At 40.7% G+C, this 21,980-nt stretch overlaps 1 long non-coding RNA gene across 1 annotated transcript in view; it reads left to right on the top strand.

Annotated features, from left to right (window-relative positions):
* LOC123329244 overlaps window positions 1-21,980 on the top strand; it is a 104,571-nt gene that overhangs the window by 74,267 nt on the left and 8,324 nt on the right. Inside the window, exon 2 of the long non-coding RNA XR_006544618.2 lies at window positions 20,352-20,623. This is a non-coding gene — a long non-coding RNA (uncharacterized LOC123329244). The remainder of the gene's footprint in view (window positions 1-20,351; window positions 20,624-21,980) is intronic.

Genomic DNA, 21,980 nt, shown 5'->3' on the forward strand with positions numbered 1-21,980 from the left:
CTTTAAAGTTCTTATTCCAAGAATCCATCTTGGATCCTACTGAGATGTGACCTTTTTTCTTTTTGTAGTTTCATGGCCTTATTTACTGCTGCTCTGGAATTCAAATATTTATTTATCTTTATATCTTAATTTTCCTACTCAGTGGTAACTTCTGGAAGGCAGGAGGCAATGTTAGGTGTGCTGTTTCTTCCTGGTGTCTGTGTCATGGTTCACTTAGAGTAGGAGTCTGTGAAAACTGTATCAAATGAAAAAATTAATACAGTTTTTCTTGTTAGATGAATAAGGGAGAAGTGTTGTAAGAAAGATGTAGATTTTTCTCTCTTTAAAGTTAGTGTTGGAGTCTAAGGAGATCACTTCCACTTGGGATGATGAAGTAAAGGTTTATGGGAAAAATAATATTTGATTTCCTTTTGAGATTATTGTAAGAGTGGAGTCTTTGCTAATGTGGTAAATTCATGGCATAGAAACGTACAAGATTTATAAATCTCTGAAAAAGCATCCATGGATAGTATTATGTTTTCTCTTCACCAACATCCCTCCTTATAACCACCCCCCTCAACACACAAGGATCAAGGATTTTCTAGAAGATTTAGCACAATAACTACCACACAGAAGATGGTCAGTAAAATTTAAATAAATGATTGAAATGCTTTGATGAGAAAGATTCATCTCAAATGCATATTGATAGTCAATAATTTCATTTTAGAAAGAACAAAATTAAGATTTATTAAGACCTCTGTTGTAGGAAATTTCACATATATTTTCTTTAAAAAGTTCTTAAAATTGAAATATAGTTGATTTACAGTGTTTTATTAGTTTCTGCTGTGCAGCAAACTGAGTCAGTTTTTGATGTATATGCGTATCTGCTCTTTTGTAGATTCTTTTCCCATATAGGTCATTACAGAGTTTTGAGTAGAGTTCCCAGTGCTATATAGTAGGTCATTATTAGTTACCTATTTTTTAATTAACTTATTTTAAATTGGAAAATAATTGCTTTGCTGTATATTGTGTTGGTTTCTGCCACACATCAACATGTATCAGCCATAGGTTATACATATGTTCCCTCCCTCTTGAAGTTATCTATTTTATATGTAGTAGTATGGGCTTATGGAGACGGCAATGGCACCCCACTCCAGTACTTCTGCCTGGAAAATCCCGTGGACGGAGGAGCCTGGTAGGCTGCAGTCCATGGGGTCGCTCAGAGTCGGACAGAACTGAGTGACTTCACTTTCACTTTTCACTTTCATGCATTGGAGAAGGAAATGGCAACCCACTCCAGTGTTCTTGCCTGGAGAATCCCGGGAACGGCAGAGCCTGGTGGGCTGCCATCTATGGGGTCGCACAGAGTCGGATACAACTAAAGCAACCTAACAGCAGCAGCAGCAGCAGTATGGGCTTCCCAGGTGGAGCTAGTGGTAAAGAATCCACCTGCCAATGCAGGAGACACGAGAGACTCAGGTTCAACTCCTGAGTCAAAAGATCCCCTGGAGAAGGGATTGGTACCCACTCCAGTATTCTTGCCTATAAAATCCCAGGGACATAGGAGTCTGGCAGGCTACAGACCATGGGATCACAAGGAGTTGGACACAACTGAACATCTGAACACTCAGACATGTTTCTGAGTCTGATGTATATGTCAATCCCAGTCTCCCAGTTTATCACTCCCTCCCATCTCTAGCCCACCATAACCATAAGATTGTTTTCAACATCTGTGACTGTATTTCTGTTTTGTAGATAAGTTCATTTGTACCCATTAGTTTTAGATCCACATAAAAGTGATATCATACAATATTTGTCCTTCTCCTTCTGACTTGACTTCATTCAGTATCACATGTATTTTCTAATTTTAATCTTTGAAACAATGCAGTGAAACTACTATTCCCACCATTTTTATAGATAAAACCTTGGGCTCAGTAAGATCAAATAACTTGCCTGTGTCACATGATAAATAAAGGAGTGACAGTTAAAATCCTAGTCTTACTCCTCATAATCTTTCCATTATGTAGAGGATGTGGGTAAAGCAGATAATGTAGGTATCTCTCCTTATCTAGTTGGCTCCTGCTTTAAAGCAGCATCATTGTTCCTATTTTTAACTTGGCCTGCCACTAAGTAAACCTTTCTTAGGCATAACCTTAAGAGGCTATTATGGGGGTCTTCCCTGGTGGTCCAGTGGTTAAGACTTCACCTCCTAATGAAGGGGTTATGGGTTTGATCCCTGGTTGGGGATGTAAGATCCCAAATGCCTTATGGCCAAATAAACCAAAACATAATACAGAAGTAACATGGCAACAAATTCAATAAAGACTTTAAAAATGGCCCCCATAAAAAAAAAAATCTATTGTGGCTTTTCTTTTGAAGATGCTTGAGTCTCCCATCTTCCTCAAACCCTCTGGGCTTAGAGAAGTGTTCATGAAATCATTCCATCTTTTCCCTTGCATTATTTCAAACCTTGTCTCATTTTTACATTAACACATCCTCTGGTATTATATATATAAATAAACTAAATTCAGGGCTTCTTGTGCATCCTGATTGGCCAGACCAGATGGAGTGATTTCTGAACTAGAACTGAAAATCAAAACACAAGTGCTTTTTAAAGAGGTGGAAGTTGAGAAACAACTTCTCATGGCATACTTCGCTTTAATCCTCAGCAGGGTTGGGTTCGTTTTCAAGCTGTGTTTGATGATGGAATATTGGAATCTCCGCCCTTGAGCTACTATATATGTAACACACATCTTTATTACTCTTGTCAAAGAGGGGAGCCTAGCTAGAGCTGAGCTGTAGAGTTTTCCTGGGCAATGTGACTGTTCTTATTATAGTTATGGACAGTGGGTTTGGCTTTTGATTTTTAAGAACCTATGTGCAGAACCTAAGTGATGAGAAGTCCCTGTGTTTAATAGGTTCTGGGAGGTTCCAAATTTGCAAGTGCTTGCTATGAGCTAGATTTTTTGCACTATCTCACTTGATCCCCAGGCTAATCCTATGGAACTAGCATTACAATGACTGTTTTACAGAGGATAGTGAGAATGTTTGGTTTACACAGCTAGCATAGAGAGGAGCTGATTTAAAAGCCAAAGTGGTCACTCCAAACTCTCTAATGCAGGGGTCCCCAACCCCCAGGCCATGGACCAGTAGAGGTCCGTGGCCTGTTAGGTATCAGGACACGCAGCAGGCGGTGAGTGGCAGGCTGGCAAGGGACACTTCATCTGTATTAACAGCCACACCCCATCTCTCGCATTACTGCCCGAACTCAGGAAAACAAGCACAGGGCTCCACTGATTCTGCATTATGGTGAGCTGTATAATTATTTTGTTATATATCACAGTGTAATAATAACAGAAATAAAGTGCACAATAAATGTAACGTGCCTGAGTCATCTTGAAATCATTCTCCAACCCCCCACCCCACCCCTACCTCGCTGGTCCATGGAAAAATTGTCTTTCACAAAACTGGCCCTGGTGCCAAAAAGGTTGTGGACTATGGCTCTAATTCATTTCAACATGAATTCTGAATTTACTAGCAGTTTAGATTCATCAGAAGACAGGTTTCTTCTGCCATGTAGACAAGGAAGGGCATCAAATGCATGTTTAAGTGAAGAAATCAGTGTTCCATGGTACATAAACTGGGAATATCCAATACTTATTTTCACCTTTCCGAAGACCAGGCAAAAGATGTCACCCATTAGGACACTGCAAAAGTCATAGGAAAAATGCTGTGGCATATTAGTTTATATATAGGATCTGGGTCCAGAAAGTTAAGCAAATTATTTACTCTGTCTACCTCTATTTCTTCATCCATCCAATGAAAATGATGTCCTCATTAGTCATGGATTCTAAATTTACAAATTAATTTATTCCCTGCTGCTGCTGCTAAGTCGCTTCAGTCTTGTCCAACTCTGTGCGACCCCATAGATGGCAGCCCACCAGGCTTCCCCGTCCCTGGGATTCTCCAGGCAAGAACACTGGAGAGGGTTGCCATTTCCTTCTCCAATAATTTGTTCACTAAAAGGTTTTTTTTTTTTTTTAACCATTTTGAGGTATGATTAATGTACAAAAAGCTGTCCGTATTTAAGTTATACATTTAGATGAGTTTGGGGATGAATATGTGCCTGTGAAATCACCACCATCAAGGTATCTATCACCTCCCATAGTTTCTTCCTGCCCTCTTTGTAATTGTTGTTGCTGCTTCTTGTAAGAACACTTCACATAAGGTCTACTCCATGAGCACTTTGTGTATACAGTACAGCATCGTTAGCCATAGGCACTGTGCTGTATGGTAGATGCCCAGAACTGATCTTGTATAAGTGAAACTTTCTACCCTTCAACCATTACCTCCCCATTGCCCATTCACCCCAGCCCATGGCGACCACTGATTCTATTCTCTGTTTCTATGAATGTCTGTTTTAGGTTCCATATATAAGTGAGATCATACATTATATCTGTCTAATTTATTTACTTTACATAATGCCCTCCACATTTATCCATGTTGTTGCAGGTGGCAAGATGTCTTTCTTTCTCATGACTGAGTAATACTCCATTGCATATATATACCAATTCTTTATTCATCTATTGATGGATACTTTCTGTATCTTTGACTATTTATAATAATACTGCAAGGAACATGGTGTGTAGATCTCTCTTCAAGACCTTGCTTTCATTCCTTTGGATATATACCCAGAAGTGGGGTTGCTTGATCATACAATATTTCTATTTTTAATTTATTGAGGCAACTCCATACCATTTTTTGTGATGGCTGTATCAGTTTACATTCCTACCAATAGTCCCTTAGAGCTCCCTTTACTCCATATACTTGCCAACACTTGTCATCTCTTGTTTTTTGCTTGTGTTTTTAAATAATGGCCATCTTAACAGGTATAAAGTAATATCTTATTGTGGTTTTGCTTTACATTTTCTGGATGATTACTGACATCAAGCACCTTTTTGTATACTTGTTGGCTTTTTTATGTATTCTTTGGAGAAATGTCTGTTCAGGTCTTTTGTCTATTTTAAAATCAGATTATTTATATGTCTTTTGCTGTTGAGTCACATGAGTTCCTTGCATGTTTTGGATATTAACCTCTTATCAGATACACAGTTTGCAAATATCTTCTCCCATTCTGTGAATTGCCTGTTCTTTTTCCTGACTATTTCTTTTGGCATGCAGAAGCTTTTTAGTTTGATGTAATTCTGATTGTTTGGTTTTGCTTTTGTCTCCTGTGCCTTTGGTGACACATCCAAAAAAATCATTGTCAAGACCAACACCAAAGAGCTTTCCCCTTATGTTTTATTCTAAGAATTTCATAGTTTCAGGTTTTAAGTCTTTGATCCATTTTGAGCTGATTTTTGTGTTTAGTGTAAGATAAAGATCCCCTTCATTCTCATCAAGTGCATATCCAGTTTTGTTGAAGACACTAACTATCCTTTCCCCATTGTGCATTCTTGGCACTCGTGTCAAAAATTAGATGACCATATGTACATAGCTTTGTTTTGGGGCTCTCTATTTTTTTCCATAAGTCTACATGTCTGTTTGTGTGCCAGTACCATACTGTTTTGATTTCTATAGCTTTGTAATATAATTTGAAATCAGGAACTATAATGCCTTGAGATTTGTTCCTCTTGGTCAAGATTGTTTGAGGATTGCTTTTTCTATTTCTGTGAAAAATACCTTGGAATTTTGATAGGGATTGCACTAGCTGTACAGATCACTTTGCATAGTATGGACATTTTAATACTACTAACTCTTTTAATCCATGCACACTGAGTATCTTTCTGTATATTTGTATCTATTTTAATTTATTTCCTCAGTGTTTCATAGTTTTTGTGTACATCTCTTCTACCTATTTGGTTAAATTTTTACCTAAACATTTTGTCATTTTTGATTCGTATTACCAAAATAATGCTTGTAAGATGTTTTTGTTTGTTTGTTGCCTGTGATAACTCTTTGTTACTTTGTGTGGGCTTTCTCTAGTTGTGGCAAATAGAGACTACTCTTCTTTGCAGTGTGCAGGCTTCTCATTGCAGTGGCTTCTCTTGTGCAGCACAGGCTCTAGGCACATGGGCTTCAGTAGTTGCAGCTCATGAGCTCTAGAGCATAGGCTCAGTACTTGTGGCATGTGGGTTTAATTGCTCTTGGTATATGGAATCTTTCCAGACCAAAGATCTAACTTGTCCCCTGCATTGGACAGGCTGATTCTTATCCACTGCGCCACCAGGGAAGTCTGCTTGTGAGATTTTGAGGTTGTAGAACTACAAGTAATGTGAGTTGTCCAATGTGCTTGTCCCCTCTCAGCTGACACTGAGCAAAGCAATACTCTCTACTCTTCCTTCCTGTTTCAGCTCTCATAAAATAAACATGTGTTTTTATTGGTGGTCTATTTGGAGGCAAGTTTTATCATGCTTTTGTGACTTCAAAGTTAACGAATAAATGATACAAAACACCCAGCAGAAGGAAGAGGAAATTTTCCTATTTGTATGTAAGTCCACTCTGGACAGTGCTAGGTGATGCCCATAATGGGTGATGAAACCATGGAGAACATGGACATGCAGATAAATTTGTGGATTCATGATATGAGTTTTAAAAACCCTAGCACCCAATACTTTGTCAACAAAGGTCTGTCTGGTCAAGGCTATGGTTTTTCCAGTGGTCATGTATGGATGTGAGAGTTGGACTATAAAGAAAGCTGAGCACCAAAGAATTGATGCTTTTGAACTGTGGTGTTGGAGAAGACGCTTGAGAGTCCCTTGGACTGCAAGGAGATCCAACCAGTCCATCCTAAAGGAGATCAGTCCTGGGTGTTCATTGGAAAGACTGATGCTGAAGCTAAAACTCCAATACTTTGGCTACCTCATGCAAAGAGTTAACTCATTGGAAAAGACCCTGATGTGGGAGGGATTGGGGGCAGGAGGAGAAGGGGACGACAGAGGATGAGATGGCTGGATGGCATCACTGACTCAGTGGACATGGTTTGGGTGGACTCCAGGAGTTGGTGATGGACAGGGAAGCCTGGTGTGCTGTGATTCATGGGGTCTCAAAGAGTCAGACACGACTGAGTGACTGAACTGAACTGAAGCACCCAGTATTCCTTTTAATGATCAAAGGATTCCCCCATCATTAAAATTACTCTCTCAGATTATTGTATTTTCTCCTAAAGCATTTAAAAGTCACTGGAGGGCTTCTTCGGAGAAGGCAATGGCACCTTACTCCAGTACTCTTGCCTGGAAAATCCCATGGATGGAGGAGCCTGGTGGGCTGCAGTCCATGGGGTCGCAAAAAGTCGGATACGACTGAACGACTTCCCTTTCACTTTTCACTTTCATTCATTGGAGAAGGATATGGCACCCCACTCCAGTGTTCTTGCCTGGAGAATCCCGGGGACGGCGGAGCCTGGTGGGCTGCCGTCTGTGGGGTCGCACAGAGTCGGACACGACTGAAGCGACTTAGCAGCAGCAGCAGCAGGAGGGCTTCTTTGGTGGCTCACTGGTACAGAATACACCTGCCAGTGTGGGTGACATGGTTTGATCCTGGTCCAGGAAGATCCCACATACTGTGGAGCAGCTAAGCCTGTCTGCCACAACTATCGAGTCAGTGCTCTAGAGCCCACAAGCCACAGCTACTGGAGCCCACGCACCCTAGAGTCTGTGCTCTGAGACAAGAGAAGCCACCGCAGTGAGAAGCCCGCACACCACAACTAGAGAGTAGCCCCCACTTGCTGCAACTAGAGAACCGCCTGCATGGCAACTAAGACCCAGCACAGTCAAATATAAATAAATAAAATTTAGAAAAGGGAAATAAACGTCCTTGGAGCTGGTGAATTTATTGGACTAGTACTTCAACACCTGGTAGAGAAGAGCTTGGGAGAAAAGATTTTAGGAAAGGTCGATTTGGGGCAGATATCTGAGTCACTGTCCCAGGGTAGACCTTATTAGTCATGGGGTGGTGATAGTTTAGAGATTGATGATGCAGTTAGAGGGGCACCTAGGTAGCCAGAGGGGAACTCTGGCTGCCTATTATGGGTTGGAGGGCACAGTTCAGGGGGTGAGGGGAGAACGCATAGGTGGGTAATAAGAGTCTAAAGGAGCTGTTTACCTGCTTGCTTTATGTTACAAGTTTTCCCAGAGTCTTCCTGAAGCTTCCCAGAAATTATTTTATTGACATGCCTCCTATCATGAACATTCAGTGCATTTGGCTCAGAGTAACAGTCATGATTATTTAGAATGAGTGCTAAATGCTATTTGTGTTTCACCAAATTGCTTTATACTCATTAATTAAACAATTACTCAAATTGAGAATGTGTCTCTTAGGAGAACGTTTTTCTTTAAAAAAAAGCGTAAAGAACATAATCCTCATTAAGAACTATTAGTCTGAGTGTGACAAGCTTCGTTTTGTCTTATAGAAAACAGAGATGTGATGTGGTATTTAGTCCAAATAAATGGGTTATGACACATTCCACCCTTTAAAACGTTCCAAAGCTGGTGGGATAAAAGGAGGAGATTTGCAGATGGTACAGCGAGCAAAGGCATCTAATGAACCCAGCGTTGCTACATAGCAACAGCATTAGCATTTCATTTGTTGGAATGAATTATTTGAGTTTTTCACTCTTTCAAAGGGTTTATGCAGTGATCTTTATGCAACGGTGTAACTAATGATTAAAAAATGAACAAAGGCTTGAAAAATGGGACTTATTAATAAAGGTTACAAGACCTGAAATGATTAAATCTGCGAGAAGGCTGATGGAGTTCTTTGGTTAGGATGTTTCAGTGCCTGAATGAGGACTGTCCATCAGAGAATAACTAACCCTTCTTTCTCTCCATGGACTATATTAATAGATCTCAAAAGATGTCAACCTGAACTACAATAGGAGTTATCAGGGTGAGTTATAAGAAAGAACATCCTACTTACTTTGGCAGGAAAGACTAAAATAATTTAGCAAAGAAGACGTACAGTCTCATTCCCCTAAGAATTTTTCCTGTCCCTCCCCCCAAATTAGAATCAATTCTCTCTGGCCTGAGTGAGACAGGCATCATCTTGTTTGAAGATGGGGAACCCCTGATGCTTTGATGTCTCTGTTTTCAGCAGGACTGGCTGTTGCACTCAGTGTACTATGCTCAATGCTATATAAGCCTACCACCATTCTGACCGTATGGCTTTATTCTTGTTATAAGAAAGATCTCAAATTAGAGGTTGAAAATGTAAAACTAACAATTGCCTTAGCCCCGAGGAATTCTTAAAGCATATCCATTTTCCTCACCGTGTATAACTATGAGTTCATTATTAGCAAGAGCAATTTTATTCATATTTCCTCGCTGGCTTCCTCCTCCTCCTCTGCCCCCCTCTTTTTCTCTGTCTCCCTTAATCTAACCCATGCAGAGTGGCTACTTGAGGGAATGGTTTTATGAATAAAGACTATATCCTTTACTCAAGAGCCTTGGTGTGCAATTATAGATTAAAGCTTTCATTTTGAAAGTCAGAGCAATATACAGTTATAAAAATAGCAGTAGCAGCATTATTTTAATTATCGTACGTAGAAGCAGAAGAAAGATTTCAGACAAATACGGCATGGTAGCTTGTAGATTTCAAGGGCTGCACTCTGACTAATTGCACCAGTGTTCATGCTGGGGCCAAACAGCCACCTCTTGGGGAAAGTACAGATGTTATTCCCGTATCAGACATTGGTTGCACTGATTCTGTGTTTCTTGTGGTTCCTCTGTTCTGTTTTCTTTTTGCTTCAGATCCCACAGCTAATTCACTTCCCACTACACATAGTCACTATAGCCTTCTAGTCCTCACTACAAGAATTTACTATGTGCTCCTGAACTGCTGTTTCCAGGTGATGTCAAATATATACATCCCATGCAACATTTGGACATGCCTACACTAAAAAATTGTTGACAAAGTAATGTCTCTGCTTTTTAATATGCTGTCTAGGTTAGTCATAAATTTCCTTCAAAGGAGTAAGGATATTAAATCTTTTAATTTCATGCTGTAATCTCCATCTGCAGTGATTTTGGAGCCCAAAAAAATAAAGTCTGACACTGTTTCCACATCTATTTGCCATGAAGTGATGGGACTGGATGCTATGATCGTAATTTTCTGAATGTTGAGCTTTAAGCCAATTTTTTCACTCTCCTCTTTCACCTTCATCAAGAGGCTCTTTAGTTCTTCTTCACTTTCTGCCATAAGGGTGGTGTCATCTGCATACCTGAGGTCATTGATAATTTTCCCAGCAATCTTGATTCCAGCTTGTGCTTCCTTCAGCCCAGTGTTTCTCATGATGTACTCTGCATATAAGTTAAATAAGCAGGGTGACAATATAGCCTTGATGTACTCCTTTTCCTATTTGGGACCAATCTGTTCCATGTCCAGTTCTAACTGTTGCTTCCTGACCTGCATACAGATTTCTCAAGAGACAGGTCAGGTGGTCTGGTATTCTCACCTTTTCAGAATTTTCCACAGTTTACTGTGATCCACACAGTGAAAGGCTTTGGCATAGTCAATAAAGCAGAAATAGATGTTTTCTGCAACTTTCTTGCTTTTTCGATGATCCAGCGGATGTTGGCAATTTGATCTCTGGTACCTCTGCCTTTTCTAAAACCAGCTTGAACATCTGGAATTTCACAGTTCACATACTGCTGAAGCCTGGCTTGGAGAATTTTGAGCCTTACTTTACTAGCGTGTGAGACATTACTTTGTCAACAAAGGTCCGTCTAGTCAAGGCTATGGTTTTCCCAGTGGTCATGTATGGATGTGAGAATTGGACTATAAAGAAAGCTGAGCACCGAAGAATTGATGTTTTTGAACTGTGGTGTTGGAGAAGACTCTTGAGAGTCCCTTGGACTGAAAGGAGATCCAACCAGTCCATCCCAGAGGAGATCAGTCCTGGGTGTTCATTGGAAGGACTGATGCTGAAGCTGAAACTCCAGATCTTTGGCCACCTGATGCAAAGAGATGACTCATTTGAAAAGACCCTGATACTGGGAAAGATTGAGGGCAGGAGGAGAAGGGGACAACAGAGGATGAGATGGTTGGATGGCATCACTGACTCAATGGACTTGGGTTTGGGTGGACTCCAGGAGTTGGTGATGGACAGGGAGGCCTGGCGTGTTTTGGTTCATGGGGTCGCAAAAAGTCGGACATGACTGAGCGACTGAACTGAACTGACACTAAAAAATTATGTGTTTCTCTGAAATTAAAATTTAACTGTGTTTCTGTTCTGTGTTTTCATGTGCTAAATCTGGCAGTCCTACAACTAGATGGCATTTTCATTACCTTAATGATGTAAATATGATTATTTCAAATGGGTGGTTGTCAGCTGCAACCCCATGGTAGTGAATACTAAAAATTCCTTAAGTGTAGCAATTTGTGCAGACTCAAGAGTTTGACGTGGGAGTTGATTTAAGATGAACAGAATACCTTAGAGTGGAGAAGCCAAGTGAGCTAAGTTTTGTTGGTCTGGTCCATGGATTTTTCTTAGCAGAATAGAAATTTCGTGGTTGTTTTTATCCATGAAACTAAAAAGAAATGAAGATGTCAGAAGGCAGATGGCTCACGGTGGACCAGAGTTGAAAGGGTACCATGTTGATCATTGAATGCTTTTGCAAGTAATGCAAGTGAGGTATACAGCCAGTGTTGTAAATGTTCTGTATGTAATTAAGAAGAATGTGGATTCTGTTGTTTTCATGTAGAGCATCTCTCAATGTCAGTTAGGTCAAGTTAGTTGACATTATCCAACTCTACTGTATTCGTGCTCAATTTGTACTTGTTCCAACAGTTTTTGTGAGAGAGAGATTAAAATATCTGATTGCACTGTGGATCTCTCTATATATTCCTGCAGTTTTATTATCAGTTTGTTTTTGCTTCATGGATTTTGAAACTCTGTTATTAGAGGTTTAAATCAAGATTACTGTGTCTTCCTGATCAACAGATCTCTTGTTCTTTACTCTTTATGAAATGACTGTCTTTGTCCTGCAAAATAATCTTTGTTCTGGAGTGTACTTCATCTGATAATAATGAAGCCACTCCAGCTTTCTTTTTATTAAATTTCAGGCTATATATTTTCCCATTTGTTTTCTTTTCATCAATTTGTGTCTTTATATTTAAAATATGTTTCTTATAGGCAGACCATTGTTGTATCTTGTTCAATATGACTATGCTGCTGCTGCTGCTGCTGCTACTGCTGCTAAGTTGCTTCAGTCGTGTCCGACCCTGTGCGACCCCATAGACGGCAGCCCACCAGGCTCCTCCGTCCCTGGGATTCTCCAGGCAAGAGCACTGGAGTGGGTTGCCATTTCCTTCTCCAATGCATGAAAGTGAAAAGTGAAAGTGAAGTCACTCAGTCATGTCCGACTCTCAGCGACCCCATGGACTGTAGCCCACCAGGCTCCTCCGTCCATGAGATTTTCCAGGCAAGAGTACTGGAGTGGGTTGTCAGTGCCTTCTCCACAATATGACTATCCCTGCCTTTTAATCCGGTGTTTAGACCATTTATACTTAATGTGATTACTGATATGATTATGTTTGAGCTTTTTATCTTGCTACAGGTTTTCTCTATGATCCAAAAGTAGAGCATTCCTGTGAAAACTTTTGTAAACCAAAATGATATGAAGCAAGGAAGCAACTACCTTTCTTTGTAACATTGAAAATCCTTTTTGGATTTCTTTTGGTTAGCAAAAAGAGATACTAATACAGGTCTTCAAAAAAGTGAAGTGGCATAAAATAAAATTGCGAAAAGCAGGGGATATTGTATTTGCTGTCTGTGTCATTTTTCTTGGTTCCCATTTTACTCTCATCTGCCTTTTTTGGATGTGTGCATTTTTTATGATTCCATTTTTTCTCCTCTGTTGGCTTATTAACTAGAATTCTTTGTTTTTCTGTTTTGGTGGTTGCTTTAAGTATTATCCAATTTAATATGTCTCCTTGGTATTGCCCAGACCACTAACCATGCTACCAGTTCAGTGCCTTTGTTCTCTCTGGTTCGTCTGCTGGAAATATTCTCCTTATACAGGAAACTCTGAGGCTCACTCCCCCATTTCACTTGCCTCTGCTCAAACACCACTTCATCAGAGAAATCCCTTCCTGACCTCCTAATCTAAGGTAGCTCCCTAATCCTAGTCTGACACTTTACCTTTTAATCTTGCTCAGCTTTTCTTCATAGCCCATATCATCTCATGGTGCATATTTGTTTGTTTGTTGTCTCTTTCTCCTCACTGTGCTTGTTTCACTAAAGCACTGTTGAATTTCCAGTATGTAGAAAAGTACCCTGGAGAAGGCAATGGCAACCCACTCCAGTATTCTTGCCTGGAGAATCCCATGGACGGAGGAGCCTGGTGGGCTACAAAAAAAGTACCTGATATATTAAGCCATTACTACTTGTTTTGTTTTTTGTGGGGTTTTTTTTGTTGTTGTTGTTTGTTTTGCTTTTTGTTTTGGCTCATTGGGCCTTCATTGCAGTGCTTAGACTTTTTCTAGTTGTGGCGTGCAGGGGCTTTTCCAGTTGAGGCGACCCGTTCAGTAGCTGCAGTGTATGGGCTCAGTAGTGTGGCACGTGGGCTCAGTAGTGCAGTGTGTGGGTTTTTCTAGTTGTGGTGCGTGAGTTCTCTGGTTGTGGTGTGCACATCCCACAGTCAACCAGAGAACTAGTTGCCCTGTGGCATCTTAGTTCCCTGACCAAGGATTGAACCCTTGTCCTCTATATTGGAAAGAAAGAAAAAAAGTGAAGTCACTCAGTCACGTCCAACTCTGTGCGACCCCATGTACTGTAGCCTACCAGGCTCCTTCATCCATGGAATTTTTCAGGCAAGAGTACTGGAGTGGGTCGCCATTTCCTTCTTCCCTGTATTGGAAGTCAGATTCTTAACCACTGGATCACCAGGAAGTCCCTCCTTACTACTTGTTGAGTGAAAAAATGAATGAAAGATTTGGAACAGTGAGAGAGAGAGAGAATAATATCTACTTTTCAGTTCAGTTCAGTTGCTCAGTCATGTCCAACTCTTTGCGACCCCATGAATCGCAGCACACCAGGCCTCCTTGTCCATCACCAACTCCTGGAGTTCACCCAGACTCACGTCCATCGAGTTGGTGATGCTATCCAGACATCTCATCCTCTGTTGTCCCCTTCTCCTCCTGCCCCCAATCCCTCCCAGCATCAGGGTCTTTTCCAATGAGTCAACTCTTCGCATGAGGTGGCCAAAGTACTGGAGTTTCAGCTTTAGCATCATTCCTTCCAAAGAAATCCCAGGGCTGATCTCCTTCAGAATGGACTGGTTGGATCTCCTTGCAGTATCTAGTTTAGTGTCTTGTTTCATGTGCTGCAGCATCTGACCACCAGAATGCATTTGGCTGAACCAACTGGAGAGATGAGTGCTGCTTCATCCAAGTCACCGCTCTGGCCATGGCCCTGTCAAAATTGTACACTTGATAGAAAGGGACAGCCTTTATCATCAGAGGAACACCTAATGGAGAGGTGAACACAAGGAAAAGGCTTGCAGGGCATTTTTGTGTTCATTTCTTTGCATTGTATGATTCCCAGCACACCCTGACTTCCCTTTTTCATACTTGCACTCTAGCTCACTTTTTGTCACAAGGTTCACAATACCAGAAAGCTCAGAACTTCGGTATTTAGAGGTCAGGATTTTTTTTTTAATTTATTTTGGGCTGTGCTGGGTCTTGGTTGCTGTGCAGGCTTTCCCAAGTTGCAGTGAGTAGGGCTACTCTTTTGTTGCGGTGCACTGGCTTCTTCCTTCGGTGGCCTCTCATTGAGCACAGGCTCTAGGCATGTGAGCTTTCGTAGTTGTAGCATGTGGGCTCAGTAGGTGCAGCTTCTGGGCTCCACAGCACAGGCTCAATAGCTGTGGCCCATATGCCTGTGACATGTGGGATCTTCCTGGACCAGAGACTGAACTCATGTCTCCTACACTGGCAGGTGGATTCTTTACCAATGAGCCACCAGGGAAGCTAGGAATTTTTTTTTTTTTCAAGAAAACAAATGATATGTTTAAGGAGATAAAGAGGGAGAGAGTGAATGAGAAAATGCTGCATTTGAGAACTCTTTGTGAGGAGCCTTAGGAATTTTTTTTTAAGTTAATTTATTTGACTGTTGGGCTTCCCAGGCGGCTCAGTGGTAAAAGATTCGCCTGCCAATATAGGAGACACGAGTTCGATCCCTGGGTCGAGAAGATTCCCTGAAAGGAAATGGCAACCCACTCCAGTATTCTTGCCTGGAAAACTCCATGGACAGAGGAGCTTGGTGAGCTACAGTCCATGGGGTTGCAAAGAATCAGACACGACTGAGCACAGAACACATATTTGACTGTGCTGGGTCTTGGTTACAGCATGCAGGATGTAATTGCTTCGTTTTAACCTGTGGTATTTAGTCAAACCTGGTCCCCCTGCCTTGGGAGCATGCAGTCTTAAGCACCAGACCACCAGGGAAGTCCTAAGAATTCTTTGCACCGTTTTTTTTTTTTTTTTTAAACAACTTTTCTCTAAGTCTGTAATCACTTCCAAATATGACATAAAGAGAATAAATTCAGGCATCTTCACTTCCACCCCTTCCTCTTATTCCTATAGTAACAAGGTCTTCAAGCCCTGTTGTTTCTTTATCATCTGACTCTGTACCCATTGCCTCACTTCATTTCCCTCTGGCCATACCCCACTTCCTGTTCCCACTGCTCTCGTATCCTCTTACCTAGACTCTGGTAGCAATTTCTGGAACTGGCCTCCTGAGGCAAGTCACTCCTGGCTGCCATCCACCCCACATATGGCTTCTTGAATGCTTGGCCTGATAAACAGATCTAATCACATCATTCTTCTTCTGGAAAGCCTGAGATGTCCCCTTGTTGCCCACAGAACAGAGTGCTGGCCCCTGGCTTTTAGAGCTTGATGGCCCTACACAATGAGCCCCACATGTTCTTCTCAGACTTATTTCCCGCCGGGCCCCTCTGTGTCCATCCCATTTCATTCCCTGCCGTTCCAAGAACACACTCACGCTTTCTGTTCTCTTTGCTCTCTCTCTTGCTTCGCTTTCCATCAAGGGACTTCTTCAACTGCTCTCTCCTCTGGAAGTCTTCTCCCCAAGGGTTCCCGGTCACTGAGAATTTTCTCTGGAGAAGTGCACATCTATAGCACTGTGGTTTATAGCTTTGTTATGGCATTTACATTCTTGGCTTTACCTCTGGGCTGTAAAGACTTTGACAGAAACAAATGTATCTTATTCATCTCTATCTCCCCAAATAGGTTTGCTGAATTGAAATGACTTAATTTTTTGACCAAGGGAATTAGTATGCCATTTTTATTTTTATTTTAAAATTTACTTTATTATAATTTTAAAAATTTTTGGCTGTACCATGCAGCATGCAGAATCCTTATTTCCCAACCAAGGATTGAACCTATGCTCTCTGCATTGAAAGCATGGAGTCTTAACCACTGGACTACCAGAGGAAGTCCCTATTTTTTAATTAAAAAAAAAATTAAAATTAAAAAAAAATTGAGAGTAATGAATGCACAGCTTATGGGATCTCAGTTCCCCAGTCTGGAAGGGCAGAGTCCCAGCCACTGGACCACCATGGAATTCCCTGATTTAGTTTCAAGTCTCATGCTGCTGCTGCTGCTGCTGCTGCTAAGTCGCTTCAGTTGTGTCCGACTCTGTGCGACCACATAGACGGCAGTCCACCAGGCTCCCCCGTCCCTGGGATTCTCCAGGCAAGAACACTGGAGTGGGTTGCCAATTCCTTCTCCAATACATGAAAGTGAAAAGTGAAAGTGAAGTCGCGCAGTCATGTCCGACTTGTAGCGACCCCATGGACTGAAGCCTACCAGGCTCCTCCATCCATGGGATGTTCCAGGCAAGAGTACTGGAGTGGGGTGCCATTGCCTTCTCCTCAAGTCTCATGATCACCACCCAAATGGCTATTTCCACAGAGCCCTTGTCCATAAAACAGTTTCATTTGAATCATACTTATTTTCACTATAACTTTCAAAAGACCCAATCAGCTAAATTCTTCTGCAGAGTAAGTACTCTGATGTGTGAAGGCACATAAACGACCAAATGTCTTGACTGCTCCAAGAAAACCATGTGACTGTATAATTTGGTGAGCAGTTATGTTCTGAACAGTTCAGAAAGATTTTACCATAGTTGAAATCATGCTTTGTCTTGTATTCTTAAATACAGGTGCTTATGCAGGTTTGTGTCTTAAAAAAATGCTTACTATAAAGTATTATGACAAGCACCTTTTCAATAGGAACACATGCACACCTGCATAGGTGGGGACCACCCAGTTTCAATGTCTAAAAAAAAATCAACAAAACCTTTTATGAAATTCCTGTTTATTCACTATCTTATTTTAGCATAATTTTATTTATTTTTGCCACAGATGACTATCACTGGAATCAGGTATTGAATTATGTCTTTTTTGAAAAAGAAAATGGGTGAAAAAGAAGTGAGTACAGAGATTTCCAAATTTTTTAAATCAATTTTATTGGCTGTCAAGATTTTCTGTTCCCTAAAATATGTCTAAATGGTATTAATTTAAAGAGACTCAAAGCAGTACAACATGGTAAAATTGCTGACATTTGTGCTATGTGGTTAAGAGCTCCAGTATTTCAAGGCTGGTAATATTCTAGAATATTTTTTTACAAGCAAATAATGGGTGGCTTGGTTTTGTGAATTCTCCTATACAAGTAGAAGTTAGGGTTTCCCTCAGTTGTTCCTTTAATCTGTTTTTTTAACCTGGGTCCATAGGTTTTAAGAAATAAAAAATTACGGTGTTTTCAGTTCAGTTCAGTTCAGTCGCTCAGTCGTGTCCGACTCTTTGCGACCCCATGAATACAGCATGCCAGGCCTCCCTGTCCATCACAAACTCCCGGAGTTCACTCAGACTCACGTCCATCGAGTCAGTGATGCCATCCAGCCATCTCATCCTCTGTCGTCCCCTTCTCCTCCTGCCCCCAATCCCTCCCAGCATCAGAGTCTTTTCCAATGAGTCAACTCTTCACATGAGGTGGCCAAAGTACTGGAGTTTCAGCTTTAGCATCATTCCCTCCAAAGAAATCCCAGGGCTGATCTCCTTCAGAATGGACTGGTTGGATCTCCTTGCAGTCCAAGGGACTCTCAAGAGTCTTCTCCAACACCACAGTTCAAAAGCATCAATTCTTCGGCGCTCAGCCTTCCTCACAGTCCAACTCTCACATCCATACATGACCACAGGAAAAACCATAGCCTTGACTAGACGGACCTTTGTTGGCCAAGTAGTGTCTCTGCTTTTGAATATGCTGTCTAGGTTGGTCATAACTTTCCTTCCAAGGAGTAAGCATCTTTTAATTTCATGGCTGCAGTCACCATCTGCAGTGATTTTGGAGCCCCCCAAATAAAGTCTGCCACTGTTTCCACTGTTTCCCCATCTATTTCCCATGAAGTGATGGGACCAGATGCCATGATCTTCGTTTTCTGAATGTTGAGCTTTAAGCCAACTTTTTCACTCTCCATCTTCACTTTCATCAAGAGGCTTTATAGTTCCTCTTCACTTTCTGCCATAAGGGTGGTGTCATCTGCGTATCTGAGATTATTGATATTTCTCCCAGCAATCTTGATTCCAGCTTGTGTTTCTTCCAGCCCAGCGTTTCTCATGATGTACTCTGCATAGAAGTTAAATAAGCAGGGTGACAATATACAGCCTTGACGTACTCCTTTTCCTATTTGGAGCCAGTCTGTTGTTCCATGTCCAGTTCTAGATCCATTTTACTATTTACCAAAGATCCATTGTTTTTAGTCTTCCTTCTTGAGTTTACTATTTTTTTCTTGAAATTAGTGGTATTTTTCTAACACATTTATGAGATGGTCATTGAATTCCAGGGAAATCACATTTTTGTATTCATTTTACTCCCAGGGGCCTAAGATTTAATTTTTCCACTTCTTTGGTCTCTATTTTAATTTTCAAACTATGAGGGATCATTTAATCTAATTTTGCTTTTGGATTTGTCACAGATAACTAGATGCATAGGTATTTTTAATTCCTCACAAAGTGTGATTCTCTTCAGTCCTCCAGAATTCTGAGAGATTACAGAAGTCTTTTAACTGATTTCCGTATATACTCCTAATCATAATTGTCTGTGAATGCTCAGATCTATTCACCCCGCTTTGTTTCTTCTTACAGAAGGGGTCAGCACGACTCCACAGAGAGGACCAAGAACTTTGCACAGGGTAGCAGAGGCATTTTGTTCAAGCCTCTGAATGCTGAGACAGCCCAGCTTGGACTGACCATAGATTCTTGACTTGTTCAATGGCTGTTGACAGTTTCACTGGATTCTTACAGTCTAGGGAATTTTTCTGCTTTCTGAGTCCTTGAATTACAGAGTTATGTCAAGGACATTTTTGGGGTTTAGAACACACATCTATTACAGACCTTATGTGCTCAGTTGCTCATTCATATCCGACTCTTTGTGAACAGCCTGGACTGTAGCCCACCAGTCTCCTCTGTCCATGGAAATCTCTAGACAAGAATAGGGGAGTGGGTTGCCATTTCCCCCTCCAGGAGGGGAAAACCCATGTCTCCTGCGTCTCCTGCATCAGCAGGCAAGTTCTTTACCACTGTGCTACCTTCTAATTACTCCCTTATCATCACCTTGTCTTCCTCCTCAGCCCACCCCACCCCCAGTGCCTTCCTGTCTTTCTCAGTTATGCTTTGAACCAGTTTTGGTGGAGGATTTGAATAATTTAGTAGATACATTGCAGTTGATGGGAAAGGACCTCATACCTATTCAAACCCCTTCAGTTCTTATCTGCCTGCCCTTATGGGATCATATCTTGCATGTGTTGATCATCTCACCTTGTAACTCTTGCCATGACAATAATTGATTTCTGCTAATGATCCAGAAGTATGTTTTAATAGCAAAATGTTTGATTTGCTGGTACAAAAATTTCCAAAGTATTGCTTTATGTCCCACAAATGACACAGAACCATTCTTGTTACATATTGCACACACACCATCATGTTCTCAGCAGCACGTTTCACTCTGATTCTTTCACAGGCTTTACTCATTACAGAAAAGTCTAATCGTTCCTGTGTATCCTTTGTCCTGTGGGCTCCCTACTACCAGCACAGGCTTGTGCACAGACATTCCAGCAATCCCTACACTCTGATATGTGAACTTTTAAGCCAGCTTGGCTGTCCAAAACTAGCTTGCCCCTGGCACAGACAAATCACTTCTCTGAGGCCTGAGCTGCTTACTCCCTAAGCAAAGCTAACCCTTCTCACCAAGGAGCTCCAAGGACTTCCTCCTGATATTCATAATTATGACAGCAATACCACCCTTTTTTCCAGTCTCAAGTCTCAGAGTCACCTTTGATTTTTCTTTCTTCGCAGAGTCCATATCCAGCCATTCACTAAACCCGACTTCAAAGATGTGACTGAAACAATGCTGTGATGGAAGTTGGGGACTTAGGTTTGAATCTGGACTCTAATAACTGGGAACCTCTGCTATAGACCGATGAACCTGTGGATTCCTGGCCTATTTCTTCCAGGCTCTGTCCTTCCCCATTGACCACCCATGCCTTCTGTTAGACTAGCACATTGCTGGTCAAGGGCACAGAACAGCATTACTCAAGTGTGGGCGATTTCCAGGACAGCCGCTCTATGTAAGTGCTGCAGAGCACAGGTACAATTTCATTTTACTCAGTTCTAATCCTGAGATGCCCTTTAGTAAAACTCAGAATTCTTATGAAAGAAATTTTCCCTCATTTTCAGGAAAGAGTATTACCACCTGCTGTGCTTTAGCTGAGTGGCCTATGATTTTCCTTAAATTACATACGATGTTTTGGGCTTATTAGCCAAAAGTTAAATCAACTGCTGGGTTAGAACTTGCCATGTTGTATTTGCAAATTGACTCTGGTATTTTTGTTTTCTTTACTGAAGTACTGATGGGAATTACTCTCCCTTCTTGGTTATCTTATAAGTATTCTTTCCTATTTGTTCGTATATTTTCTCTCTCCACACAATTGTTGTGGAAATTTCAGCTTTTGTCTTCAGTTTTTGTTGAATGTAAGAGTAAAGTGAGTAATGTGAGAAGACTACATATATATAGAAATATATGTAATATATATATAGTAGTCAATAAGTTCTGATATTAATGAGTTGTGACAGATTCAACAAGAAAACATATGGGTTTTAGTATTTTTCAGTTATTCTTGTTCAATTGAGTTATGCTGGACACTGACATATTTTCATTTCTGATGGAAAAGAACAGTTAGTCTAACTTTCTCTGTTCAAAAATTATGTTTAAATAGAGGGTTTCATTACAGTATTTTTTAATGCCTAGCATAGTACAAAATGTTTCTCACTTTTTGGAGTAATCTTGAAAATTAGTGTTTGAGTGGATTTGTTTAAAATACATAAAGAATGTTAATTAACAAACCATTTGGCAATACGTGGTAAAATTGAAAATGTGTGTTGGCCTCTGGCCCATCAATTCCTCTTCCAGCCACACAGAGGCATTCTCCAAATGAGCACTATGGCAGCAGGTAAACACACATCTTAGTAGCTAAGGAGATAACATTAAAAACTGATAAACACTGAGCATTGCTATTTGTTCCAAGTATTTTACATCCGTAATCTTATATAATCTTACTGCCTTTTACCACTCTACAAAACTCTTGTATTAGGTATAAATTTGAGTTGATTTTCTTTAACATAGGATTCTAAGAATCTGCTCATCATTATACATTTACTTGATCATTTTAAATATTTGTGTTTATGCTGCTTTATAGAAGTGTTAGCTTATTAGATAATATTTCTAATACAAAGTTCACTATAAAGGTGGTGAGGTCATCATGACATTAACATGAATAACCCTAATGTTTCACCTTTAAGGGAGTTTTGTTTTAGGGTCCTAAATAAAAGGTAAACACCTGCAGTACATTGGGATTAATTTCATTGAAATGTATCAGGGCTACCTGAAAAAGGGACAAAAAAATGAGGCTTAAATCGAAATACATA

The sequence above is a fragment of the Bubalus bubalis genome, chromosome 14, assembly GCF_019923935.1.
Source record: "Bubalus bubalis isolate 160015118507 breed Murrah chromosome 14, NDDB_SH_1, whole genome shotgun sequence".
Classification (NCBI taxonomy): domain Eukaryota; kingdom Metazoa; phylum Chordata; class Mammalia; order Artiodactyla; family Bovidae; genus Bubalus; species Bubalus bubalis.